This window comes from Mus caroli, chromosome 5, assembly GCF_900094665.2.
Source record: "Mus caroli chromosome 5, CAROLI_EIJ_v1.1, whole genome shotgun sequence".
NCBI classification, from domain to species: domain Eukaryota; kingdom Metazoa; phylum Chordata; class Mammalia; order Rodentia; family Muridae; genus Mus; species Mus caroli.
The window spans coordinates 65,802,684-65,813,936 of NC_034574.1; the positions used below are offsets into that span (position 1 = coordinate 65,802,684).

Genomic DNA, 11,253 nt, shown 5'->3' on the forward strand with positions numbered 1-11,253 from the left:
GAGGAAGAGGAGGAGGAGGAGGGAGGAAGAGGAGGAGGAGAAGAAGGGAGGAGGAGGAGGAGGAGAAGATGATGATGATGATCAGAAGCAGCAGCAGCAGTTGGGCTCTCAGAAGATACAGAGACTACGACTACTCATCCTTCCCTCCCCCCTCCCCCTCCCAAATACCTCTACATAAGTTAGGAAGCAAAATACCTTCCCTTAAGATTGTTACCTCTTACCCTCTCTAAACTGTGGCTACGAAAAGTAAGCAGACCCACTAAGATTCTGCTGTGAAGGAAGGCCAGCCCATGATGTTGCAATAATCCACACAACTGTGCTTGGCAGCCTTAGACACAGGCAGGTAAACAAGACTGAATGAGGGAGGGACAAAACTTGAGTCATAGGCCTTTGGGAACAGGGGACCTTTGGCTCTGTGCTGCTGTCAAAGCTGCTGTCAATGTGACTGTTACTCACACAGCTGCCTTCTCAGAGCTGGGGAGAACGAAGCTCTCCCACCACAGAAATTCTAATCGAAAACTGAAGCATTATAAGACATCTTCCCATGAACAACAGCTCTGTAGTTTGGAAGGACATTTCACTACCAACTGCCATACGTGAGGCACTGCATTGAACCACAACACGTTCTGTTGTACTGTGTTCATGATCTTGCATTGCTCCAAACTGCTTCTCATTAAAAATTTACTATATGGTTATATATAAGAAAATGACAGTATTTTAAATATTAGGTTATACGGCGCATGTTGTGAAAGTTAATTTCACTTGCCTTTCTCTTTTTCAAAGCCATTACTGTAAGTTTCTCTCTGTGGGTGTAGGGCTAGATATCAAACCCAAGGCTTTGCATGTCTCAGGTGATCACACTAGCACTGAGCCTCCATCACAGCCCCGGTGGCACCGTTAGACATGTTCAAGCTGCTGCGGTTCACGGAGTTGATCTGTTTGCTGCTGGGACGCATTCTCAGGACCCACGCCTCGTCAAGGGTCTAGAGCACACTGTATAAACCCAATAAACACTTGAGATGCTTTCTGTTGAGGACTAAGGAGCACTCAGGTGAGGGGTGTCTTCCTTACGGTTTCTGTTGCTGCTACGAAACACCATGACCAAAAGGCAAGTTGGGAAGGACCGGGTTTATTTTGGCTTATGCTTCCAGGTAACAGTCCATCACTGAAGGAAGTCAGGCCAGAAACTCAAACAGGGCAGACACTTGGAGGCATGAGCTGATGCAGAGGCCATGGAGAGGTACTGCTTACCCGTGTGGTCCTCACGGCTACAGATCCCAGGACCACCAGCCCAGGAATGGCCACGCCCACAATGGGCTGGCCCCTCCCCCATCAATCACTAAGAAAATGGTGCCCTACAGGTTTGCCTGCAGACTGATCTTATGGGAGCATTTTTTTTCAATTGAGGTTCCCTTCTCTCAGGTAACTCTAGCTTGTGTCAAGTTGACACAGAACTATCGAGCACACAAGGCCTCCCTGAGTTGGCTGGCTCTGTTTATGAGATGCTGGTCACTCGTTGCTTTGCTGATCTTTCTAAATAGAAGAGGACGATGGCAGTAGAAGACTGAGAAAAAAGCAGATGTATCGGCTTCTCCGAGTCCACTTTGTTTTCAAGATGCATCAATGAAAACTTAGAAAAACTGAGGGAAATGGCGTATTATGGAGTTCACTAACCACCTCATATGGTAGGGTCCAAAATATCGCCCAAAGTCTTGTGTTCTGAACACTTGGTTCCTGGCTAGTGGAACTATACTGAAGGCCGGGAACCTTTAGGAGGTGGGTCTGGCAGAAGCAGGTCACTGGGAGGACGCCTTTGAAGGCTATATTCACCCGTTTCCAGCCTAGCGCTCCCACTCCTGTCTGTACCACGTGAGCATGCTACAGTCTCACACTCCCAGCACCACCGATGGAGTGGCCATGATAAAGGTTACAGAAAGGAAAAGCGAGCCCTGTAGGAGATGGTGCCTTGCTAGGGCCCAGGGGGTAAATTTATCTCAGTGTATAGAACAACTGAAACATAAAATTCTCTGCCTCCCCAGTCCTTCCATGTGTTCATACATTTCCTGTCTATAAGGCTCACTCCTGCTAAGTCGGACTGAAATCTTTCTGAAACCATGAGCCAAGATAAACGCTTCTCCTCGTGTTTCTGTCGGGTATTTTGTTACAGCGATGTGACCGCACCCACCTCTTGCACATCATCTATCTTCAAATGGTCATTATTAGACTGTTAGATCATGCCTGTATCCTGAGAGGAGCCCCATGCTTTGCTACTTCAGTTCCTCTGAGTACTCATCTCTTTAAAATGTCTCCCAAACTCCCACGGGTTCCATATACTATCTGTATATAGAACAGTTCCAAAAATCACTTTGAAAGTGAAACTTTTTTCCCCCTGAATGCCTTAATTTTCTTTAAGGAAATAACAAGGAGCTCCAGGGATGGCTCCGCAGCTCAGAGCATTCACTGCTCTGTCAGAGGACCTGGGTTCAGCTCCCAGGACCCATAGCAGGTGGGTGAGAACTGTCTCTAAGTCCAGTTCTGGAGATGTGATGCAGTCCAGTCTCTGTGGGCACCTACGTGCACATGGTGTGCATAAACTCACACAGACACATGAACATAAAAATAATAAGCCTTTTTTTAAAAGAGAAAAAAATTAATATACTTTTCAAGCATGAACTTTTTTTTTAATGAAGGAGAAGTAATGAAGCTAAAAAGCAGGAGCAGAATCCCCCAAATGGTGCATTTGGTTAAAGCATACATGTGCTACGCAAGCACGCATGTACACACTGGAGTGGGGAGGGAGAATTTTATAGTTTATTTGTTCTAACAAGTCTGGGGAAAAATCCCATAGACATTATGTTAAATTTACCCTCTGATCCTCAGCAGGGCTCACTTTTCCTGTCTGTAAAATGGGCACAAGATAGGTGTTCTTTGCCGAACAGAGAAGCCACCTCACCGCTCGTGAATGTGTATAAAACACTCTCAGAACAGCTCAAAGTTTTCTTCACAAGCATTCGGCCGTGTACCTTTCTGAAGTGGGTTATTAATTACGTGTCATTATGCTTTGTTTAATAGATGGAAAGGCTGAAGCATGAGGACATAATTCCAGTTAATAGTTGACTGAGAAACACAGTCGAGGCTTTAAACATGGGAACAAGATAGCAGGACAGATGTCTGGGGAAGAAAGATCTAAGCAAGAATTCCCTCCACCCTAGCGCCTTATGGCAAATGGCTGTCCCTGGCGGCCTGTGTCGGCCTGCATGCACTACTGAGCAGGGCTTACTTGCCCGGGAAAGGAATGGGGGAATGAGTGAGAAGCTTTTAGTTTGCCACTTACCTCAGGTGCCTTCACAGGAAGACTGGGAAAGGATAGAGGAGGGCAAAGAGTGATACAAAGTTACCATCAAAACCTCTCCACCCTTTGTTAAGGACCCTTGGAGACTTACCAAAAGTCTAAACAAAATGTATGACCCAGGCCCTATACTCTCTCTCTCTCTCTCTCTCTCTCTCTCTCTCTCTCTCTCTCTCTCTCTGTCACTATGTAACCCTGGTTATCCTAGAACTCATTATGTAGACCAGGCTGACCCCCAACCCACGGAGGAGATCCTCTTAACTCTGCCTCCCAAGTGCTGGGATTAAAGGTGTGCACCACCACACACACACAAGTCTGCCAGCTTCTTCTGACCTGACCTGCAACCCAACAACTGCCTACATGGCCTCAAGCCATCTGGCTAAACCCACTCTACACAGGTGAGGCTGTCGTCCATCCCAGACGACCAAAAGGAGGAACAGCGCAGACAGACGTGAGAGTAAACAGCTAGCCAGCTTTTCTTCCTGGCGATGCTTGTGTTCCTCCAGCAGCCATTGATAGAAATTAGAAGCACTTTACTCCCAGGGTGGTGCTATGAAAAATAGTCCCCAAAGGGGAATAGAAAACACAGGACCTATAGAAGTCACTTCTGTGTAGAAAAGATAAAAAATAAAAGGTCCAGTCCATTTTTGGTCCAGCCCATGTGAAAATGTCACGGGTTGCGCCTGAAACCTAATACTGGAGACCACAAGAGGAAGCGGGGGCTCTCTAAGGAAACAGTACCAGACTCCTGCTTAGAAGTCTGTGCTAGATAAAGGGGAAGAGGTAAGGCCGCTGACCACTGAGGTGAGTTAGAAGGGAGTGGGATATCTAACAGGAGCCTGCAGGATTTGCATCGTACACAATGAATGGGGATTTAAAGCCTGTGACTTTGATACTCAGTAGCTAAGTATGTCAAAAGCATTTAACCTTGGACGTGAAGGATCTAGTTAAACGAGAAAAACATATATATATGGTGCTGCAATCAAAGGTCTGCCTCCTTCACCATAGACCATCTAACCACATGTACTTCCTTCCCTATCAAGTTTGTTGGCTTTACCACAGAAGCCAAGACAATGACGCTTCGCTAAGGAAAAGTATAGATGGGAAATAGAAACAACAGCAGCACATTTCCATGAAGAATATTTCTAACTAATATAGGAAACAATATGCCGGGAAGAACACAAATATTCTATGCTTCCGTCTATACAGCCAACCTGAAACTGAAGTCAGGGATACAGGAAATTTCCACAACTGGACAGAGCATGGTTAATTGTAACAAAATCTTTCTTAACTGCAAAGTGTCTACAATTATCTGGGGAAAGTCATCGGAGTGTTTTTAGAATTGTGCTTTCTCTAGAAGAGTGTATATGATACAGCTGAGAAGGCAAAACCAGTTCCTGTGAAACGCATAAGCTTGCGGAGAAAACGATTAGGTGTGCAAATGGAGCTTCAACAGCTTCAGTCTTTTAACATAAGCATGACAGTCGGATGTATATGAGGCTGACCTCAGCTACACTGGGTGAGTTCTAGGCCAGTGCATGCTTAGGAAAGCCATGGCTTTCTGGGGGGGGAGGGGGGAACGGTGTGATGATGCAAATCTTTAATCCAAGCACTTGGGAGACAGAGGCAGAAGGAGCTCTATGAGTTCAAGGCCAGCCTACTCTAAATAGTGAGTTCCAAGATACCCAGGGCTACAAAGAGAAACCCTGTCTCAAGACAAAGCAGAAAATAGATGACAGGTTGATGGACAGACGTACAGATAGACAGACAGATAATGTACAATTGATGGATAGACAGATGGACAGACAGATAGATGACACATACACACACTTTCCTTTTGGAAAAAAGGCCCAGTAGGCATGATGGTACGTAGTTTCAACACTCCTAAGTCTAAAACAAAAGAATCATAAGTTCAAGACCAACCTGGACTACGCAGAGCCAGTCATGATGACAAAATATAATAATAATAATAATAATAATAATAATAATAATAATAATAATAATAATAATAGAAGACCAATAGGCTTCTCTCAGACAAGCATGCATTCATATAGGCACCCACTGGGGAACAGCAACGTGGCTCTTGGCTGATATGATCTTTTCTCTCAGCCACCACAGTCCCACGAGCACTGGCTGTTTTGCAGCCATGTCCACTGCTTGTGGTCCGCCTCTTCCCTTGGCGCATGCGCACCTGCCATCTAAGAGTACAGAGGTCCGCCCATCCGGCATGTGAAATGACCAGTGAAGAATGCTCTTCCTGCTTCTGTGGAGGCTGATGCTTGGGGCCATTCCTCTGTGTGTCACCACTGAGAACGCTGATGCCATGAGGCTCTTGGAAGAAAATGCTGGAGGTCATGATTCAAGAAGGAAGGCTAGGCAGTGACTCAGCTGGTAAGCTGGGGCCGGGAAAGTTGCTATGGGCAGGGTAAGTCAGTATCCCAGTTCAGCAAGGCAGAAACAGGAACTTGGTACACATTCCAAGAAGGGCACCCACGAGAGCAGGAAGAGAGGGTTCTGGGAAGGCAGCTGGCCTCCAGAGAAATCGTATTTGCTCCTGAGGCTACACAGCCACCAACAAGAATCCTTCAAAGTGAGATGTTAGACATGTATAAAGAAGCTGAGCTTTACCGGTGGGCAAGACATAGTGGCCCAAGTGACTGAGTCTTCGAAGGCAACCTGGACTGGAGAAATAGGGCCATGACCGAAACACCATTAAGCGTCATACTGCCCACAGGTCTGAGCCTGGTTTATATGAACACTTGGCTTCCTGCAACAACTCTGATCAACTAGTAATGACTAGGGAGAGCTGAAGGCATTCTAAGCCCGACAAGTGAGACTCACTGGACCAGGCTAGTTAGAAAACGTGTACTTGTGGTACAGGCAGAGAGAACGACAGCACAACACCCAGACCCAGCCACTGGATGACAAAGTATTTTTCTTAGATGTATAAACCAGCAATTCAGAGAGAACCGAAGAGATAACACTAGACACAGTTGTGGGGTACTTATGGGGTGCGAAGACAATGATGAGATGTATAGTTCTTAAATGACAGCATGGGGATCAGCTAGAGTCTCTGGAAAGCTGGATTCAGTGAGGATGAGGTAGAGAGTATCTAATGTGTTTAAGGCTCCGGGTTCATTCCCCAACAGTACAAGAGAAAAGTCAGCTGGACCGTCCAATATCCCTTCAGCCTCTTGGAGAAGTTAAGTAACTACCCTGAACTTCTTCCTTCCAGTCAAGCTTGGACAAACAGCAAGAAAGGGTTCTGAGCCCCTGTGCCAGCCAGCCTACAGATCACCTGCCAGGCACGCCTTTAGCCTCTAGAAGACCAGACAGGCCTCTCAGATCACTCTCCCTCAACCAGCAATGATATCAGACATCACCCTCAAATGGGAGGCCCAACTGGATGAGCCTAAGATGAAGCTAAGGCCAACAAGCCCATCCTCACCTTCAGCTCGTTAACTGCCCTCCAACCCCCAAAGTCGAGGGGGTAACTAGAGCAGAAGGAACACTTCCAACACACTGCACTAGTGCACACTTCTAGCCAAAAAAGCCAGTAGTTTCCCCAGAGAGATAAGACCCTGGAACCAAAAGATAAAAAAACAAGAAGTACATAAACACGAAACCACACACACACACACACAAATAAACACACATGTGTACCGACTTGGAGAACGAGAGAGAGAGAGAGAACACTTTTAAATTAAAAATGCTAAAAACATGCTTAGAACCAGATATGGTGACACACCTGTGACTCTATCACAGGTGAAGTTAAAGCAGGAGGAAAGCCGCCTGTTAGGCAGCCTAAGCTATACAGTGAATTCTAGGCTGGTGTGAACTACGTAGCAAAGCCCTATCTCAATGATAACAACAACCATAGTAATGTTAAAGACACTGGGAAAACCCCAGTGTTAAACATGGATACTACTGATACTGAGAAGACCTTCCTAAAAGACTTGGGAAATAACAAGACAGAAACGTATGAAAGGCACAAAGTGAGAGGATTGATCCAAAATACCTGACATCTAAACAACAAATTCCTTAAAGAAACATTACAGAAAAATCGGACAAAAATACCAATGAAGGAACCCAAAAAAATTTCCCCAAACTAAAAGATGTAAACTCTCACAGGCAAAAGCCCACACACTGATAAGAACAAAGACACGCCAACGCACAGCATCAGGAAACTTAGAGATGGTGGGAAAGAAGAGAATAGTTCATAACCTCGCAGAAAGAGCACAGCGGGGCTGTGGATTCCACCCCAGCTGCACGCAGAGATTAAGGAGCCAGAAGTTCATAACCTAGAAGACACTGAGACAGTGCCTTTGAAATTCCCATCCTAGGAGTCCACACTCAGCCAGTCTGCAAATTGTGAAGGGAAATGGATAACTTCAGGTATTCTTGGTCTTAGAAAGACTGACATCCTGTGCTTCCCTTTCCAGGAAGCTTCGATGATTCAAAAAAAAAAAAAAATGGAGAAAGCAACATGAATACCAGGAGATGGGACACAGGAAAGAGATGATGGGGATTCCCAGGAGGCTAGTGACAGAGCAGCCTCTGGGTGACAGCTGCAATACATAAATAAAAGTCCACCTCTCCAAGTGTATGGATGGCAAGCCGGAAGGTTCATGTTCAGCTTCTTGGGGCAAATAAAATAAAGAGAAACCCTGATTCCTTTCAGAGAAGGCTTGGAGAATCGGTCAAGGGTTGCAGATTGAATTAATAAGAAGTACACACACACACACACATGCCAAACAATTACTAATCCCAAGGAACACAAAAATTTGTGTTTAGCTGAGCTGTGAATATTGACCTAGCCATAAATACTGTGGCTTATCTTGATCTAACCACTTCAGAGCCCAGATTCTGTGCCTACATATATTTAGATTTGTTTGCTCCTTCTGGTTTCCCAGTAGCAACCTGTGTATGGGGTTTTGGTTGCTGCTGCTGCTGCTGTTTTAATTCCTTCCTTTCTTCCTTTTTTTTTTTTTCCTTTACAATGGAAACATAATTTTCAACCTCTGCTTCATGGTAGCTTTGGTCATCTGAGCTCTGAGCAGTCAAACAGGCAGTCAAATTAGTAGTTATAATTTGACCCAAGTAAGGACTGGCTGACCCAGGCAGAGATTGAAAGGCAGGCCTAGGTGGAGACAAGCATGGAGATACAGATAAGGTCTACGCCCTCTCCTCTAGGTGGCTTGTGGTTGTTTCTTCCAACAAATCTCTTCTAACAGCATAATCACATGGAATAAGATCATTTTCCCCATGATCAGAAGTCAATTTCATTCCTTTCTTACAGACTTGAATGCCCCACGAAGGACCTTAATTCTTGGTAGGAATTCAACTTCAAAGACTCTGCTTCACCTGCTGTTCGCTGGACAAGAGGAGAGCTTCTACGGGCTCTGAACAGGGACAATGTCTACAGACACTTACTGAGAATCCACAGGGTAGCCATCAGCAAGCTGAGTATCAACAAATGATCTTCCCCAGATGGGAGTGGGGGGGTGGTGGTGAAGTAAATGCCAAAATCTAGTAGGACGGGTGCAGGGAAGAAAGAGAGGCACCAACCAGGGCAGCCTGGAGAACCTGTAGGAAGAGGTGTGGTTAGAGGCCCTGGGTGCAGGGGGTCAGGGAAGGCCAGGCATTCTTCTTCAAGAACACAAATGGGCCAGTAATTGTCCACAGTCTATCCATCCTCCTTTAAGGATCAGCTGTAGGGAGGGAGGTTACACATAGCCCCAGCCCTGTTTGTAAACAAGACCACCTTGTTGTAAGGGAACCAAGAAAACAGTGTGGCAATGCTAAACCATGCATTCCCACCCTAGCTTCTTTCCAATCTAGAAAGAGAGGGAAACTCTAGGCCAAAGATCCATGTAGGGCAAAGGTATCGCCAAGTAGAGCGTCTCACTGATTTGCATGTGTTTAAAATACTTGTCCCCACACAGTTCCACAAATCCGAAGGCACACACCCTTGTGGGAAGAATGAGGGTGATTAACATCGGCACCCTACAGAAAGCACCCCTGAGCTGGCAAGGATAGGAACGGTGATCAGATTAATAAGTGTATGGCGAAAAGATAGGCCTGTCTTAAACAATGAAAATGTAACTGGACAACAAGAATGTTTTCAAATACTTAATGTGTAAGTTGAGCCACAGCTCCCCCCAGCCCCCGCCCCGCGGAAAAATCAAGCTCTTCCTTATTTTGAGTCTTAGAGACCACAGAGCTACCAGTGTCGGTCACTCAACTATTAAATCCCAAATCTTACTTAGGAGACTCGATGCTTCCTCCTACCACGCCTCGGCTCCTTAAAAGAATTATCTAGACGGGAATAGGTGGTCAGAGTTTCCTAAGAGGGAAATGGGCACTCACTGGAAAAATGTAAAACCTCTGCTTAAAGTATGTAACTATTCTGTCTGGATAGGCTTCAAAGCCACTTAACCAAGCCAGCCACCCAGTTGTCCCAATTTCACACTGCGATCAACTCTTCTAACCAAATATTCCAGTTTCCAAAGATCAGCCCGAATGGGACTGGTACACAGAAACATATTCGCCAACGACAGGGAAAAGTTAAGAAATGTCAGATCCGGGGACACAGTCTCGGGACAAGGTCCACGTAGTTTTTCCCACGTTGATTCTTCGAGTCCCTGTTTATCAAGATCCAGATACCATTTACCAGAAGAGAAAAATAACTAAAGAAGTGCGTGCACCTGCTCGGACACAAGCAACTGTGGACCGTCTTCCTGGATTCTAACTTTACCGCGGGACAAACAGAAAGGAGAAAGGCCCCCTGCCGCTCGACTGGGAAAGGAACTCAATCGCGAGTCCTCTCGGCTCAGATACCAAGTCCAAAAGGGCTCAGATCTGCAGCCACCGGGAAAGGCGCGGCCATTAGGGGAGCGCACCTGTCCCTTCTTCCTGGCCCAAGGGGGACGGGCCTCTGACCCGACGCAGAGAGTCCGTTCTCACCTCCATGAGAAGGTGAGAAAAATCCTCCCTAATCCCACTAAGGTCAGTCTCCTGCAGGTGGAGGCCAACTCCGTGAGCGCCGAGAGTCCCTTGGTTCTTACCTTGATGGAGCGCGTGCCGAGACAAGCCAAGACAGAGCGACGTCCAAACTGCGGAGCCCGGAGCTTGGCAAGAGCTGACCAAGCCCATCGGCCACGCCCACCGCCCGGCTCCTCCCTGGTCCCGCCCCCTCGCCGCGCCGCCTCTGCCCTCCGCTGCCCACGGCGCCAAGTGTCCCACCTTCCTTCCGCGATTTCAAAGCCAAAGAGAAGAATCGGAGCTCGCGGTCCTGCGGCCGAAGTTCCAGGGAGCGTCTTTTATCCAGACAGATGCGGCGTGGGGTCTCTCTAAGTCCGGACTTCCCATCCTAAGAGAACCGTCCAGAAAAATGCTCCTTCGTCCCCGGCTCGGAGAGCCGGTAGCAATGGCACTTGTGGGTGGCTGAGAACCGACCTCCACTTCCGCTTAGCCCCTCGCGGGCGAAACCGGATGATGCTGTGCTCTGTGGTGATAGAAGAATGGGTCGCTTGACTGACAAGCCTGAAGCATCAGACCCTAGCATAGGGTCACCCACTTACATTATTACTGTTGATACACTAATAATGAAAACAACCTTCAAGTTATTCACTTTAAATACTGTAAAGTTCTTAGACTCTGGGAAAGAACGTGCCTTTTGTCACCTAGCTAGCTAGCTAACTGAGAAGCTGGCCTGGAAAGGCTGGGGCTGTAGATCAGTGGTACAATGTTTGCTTAACATGCACAAGGCCCTGAGTTTGATTCCCTACCTTCAAGTCTTCCCTACCTTCAAGTCTAAGTTGTCTTTGATGGTAGTCTTGAGTTTTATCCACTGTTATCTGATCTCATCCATCCTGTACTGTCAGACAGGCATGGTGCCCACA

The 11,253-nt window shown here is 46.7% G+C and overlaps 1 protein-coding gene across 5 annotated transcripts in view; it reads right to left on the reverse strand.

Moving 5' to 3' along the window:
- Tec (tec protein tyrosine kinase) overlaps positions 1-10,785 on the reverse strand; it is a 108,461-nt gene extending 97,676 nt beyond the window's left edge. For 2 of the 5 annotated variants that reach the window (XM_029477186.1, XM_029477182.1), the window contains exon 1: positions 10,417-10,477. The gene's annotated coding sequence lies outside the window, so the exon portion shown is untranslated. Of the gene's footprint in view, positions 1-8,782; positions 8,936-10,416; positions 10,478-10,594 lie in introns of those variants that run through there. The other 3 variants (XM_029477183.1, XM_029477184.1, XM_029477185.1) reach the window with 3 other exon arrangements.
- Positions 10,786-11,253: the final 468 nt, after the last annotated feature.